Below are 2,500 nucleotides of genomic sequence, written 5' to 3' on the forward strand. Positions count from 1 at the left end.
CTTAACCTAACCTATGTTGCGCCTTAACCTAACCTATGTTGCGCCTTAACCTAACCTATGTTGCGCCTTAACCTAACCTATGTTGCGCCTTAACCTAACCTATGTTGCGCCTTAACCTAACCTATGTTGCGCCGTAACCTAACCTATGTTGCGCCGTAACCTAACCTATGTTGCGCCATAACCTAACCTATGTTGCGCCTTAACCTAACCTATGTTGCGCCTTAACCTAACCTATGTTGCGCCTTAACCTAACCTATGTTGCGCCGTAACCTAACCTATGTTGCGCCTTAACCTAACCTATGTTGCGCCTTAACCTAACCTATGTTGCGCCTTAACCTAACCTATGTTGCGCCTTAACCTAACCTATGTTGCGCCTTAACCTAACCTATGTTGCGCCTTAACCTAACCTATGTTGCGCCTTAACCTAACCTATGTTGCGCCTTAACCTAACCTATGTTGCGCCGTAACCTAACCTATGTTGCGCCTTAACCTAACCTATGTTGCGCCTTAACCTAACCTATGTTGCGCCGTAACCTAACCTATGTTGCGCCTTAACCTAACCTATGTTGCGCCTTAACCTAACCTATGTTGCGCCTTAACCTAACCTATGTTGCGCCTTAACCTAACCTATGTTGCGCCTTAACCTAACCTATGTTGCGCCTTAACCTAACCTATGTTGCGCCTTAACCCAACACACGTTGGGCCTTAACCCAACACACGTTGGGCCTTAACCCAACACACGTTGGGCCTTAACCCAACACACGTTGGGCCTTAACCCAACACACGTTGGGCCTTAACCCAACACACGTTGGGCCTTAACCCAACACACGTTGGGCCTTAACCCAACACACGTTGGGCCTTAACCCAACACACGTTGGGCCTTAACCCAACACACGTTGGGCCTTAACCCAACACACGTTGGGCCTTAACCCAACACACGTTGGGCCTTAACCCAACACACGTTGGGCCTTAACCCAACACACGTTGGGCCTTAACCCAACACACGTTGGGCCTTAACCCAACACACGTTGGGCCTTAACCCAACACACGTTGGGCCTTAACCCAACACACGTTGGGCCTTAACCCAACACACGTTGGGCCTTAACCCAACACACGTTGGGCCTTAACCCAACACACGTTGGGCCTTAACCCAACACACGTTGGGCCTTAACCTGCTCTGTAATTGTCATACGACGCGTTAAATTAGTGTAGTGTTGCCTAACTGCAACCCCCGCAATATAGTTTGCTACTCGCACTGCCCGGTCCCCAGAGTATCGCTTCATGTTAAACACCTTGCAGCTATACACTGTAATGCGGATGGCGGCAGGACGTACATGCTCAATGCCCTTCGCAGTTGTTCATTGGCATTCGCATGGCGAAGCACAGCCTACGTTGTGGTACGGCTTGTGGCAACTGTCCGCTGATGTTGTACGTCCAAATCACACACTGTACCGCACATTGGTCCTCATGTACTGAATGATACATCGTGGTACATGTGTGACCGTACCACGACTGCGCCAACAACGGCGAACCATACGGTCCAAATATTGTGCACTCAGCTACGTGTCGTCTCCCTATAAGAGCTGGATTGCAGTATGGTATGCCGTGGATGGCGATCAGCATGAGCCGTCTGTTGATGTAGTGGCGCGTGTTGTCAGACGTAGTCGTCTCTTCTCACACACCGTGATAGCATGGTGCACTGCGTTCCACATCTGCGACATGCGACAGAGGCCGGTTGACAGTCGTTCGCGCAATGGACATCGCATACGTACGGGGGCCACCTTCCACGTGTTCGCGAAGCGTGCACATGTTGTTGCGTGTATGTGGGCAGACATAGTGTGTCGTGACACCTGACACAGGCATGCAACAATCGTTGAATTTGCAAATGGCGATGGACGTCTACGTTTGCTGGTGACGTTACGCAAATGAAGAACTGGTAAACCGTTGTGGTGCGGTTGTTCTCGCTAGAGGTGAATCAGTGATGGCGACGATCGGTTGAGCTACCAACCGGTTGTTTCAGCGATACCCACCATGCCCACGAACGTGAATGGCATGTGGGTGTGAAGCGATACGCGGCGGTGGCTGGGTGGGACCGTCCCCGGCCGGTGAGGGGGGGCCTTCCGGCGTGCTGGCCGCGCGGTGCGTGGGCGCACGCGCTACAGCCGGCTGGTGGGGGCGGCCAGTGGCAGGCGCGCCGGCCGACGGAGGCGGCAGGCGGCGCAGCTGCGCGCCGGCGCACCCTGCACGCGGCGCCGTGCGGCCAAAGTAGGTCCTCGCGGGCCCGGTGCGAAGCGCGGTGGACATCTGCAGTGTGCTGGTCCGATTGAGGACTGTGTGCGCTGAGGATGCGCCGCCGCCCGGCGCTCGGCGCCGCGACGCCGTCTGCTGCTCGGTCGCCTCTGCGGTTCTCGCAGGTGGATTGTATCGCAGCTGTGCGGACGTGTTGGCGCGTGCGCTGTGCTGGGAGAGTTCGCTTCGGCACCCAAGTGGGGCTTTTGTC

This window comes from Schistocerca americana, unplaced genomic scaffold, assembly GCF_021461395.2.
Source record: "Schistocerca americana isolate TAMUIC-IGC-003095 unplaced genomic scaffold, iqSchAmer2.1 HiC_scaffold_989, whole genome shotgun sequence".
Lineage (NCBI taxonomy): Eukaryota > Metazoa > Arthropoda > Insecta > Orthoptera > Acrididae > Schistocerca > Schistocerca americana.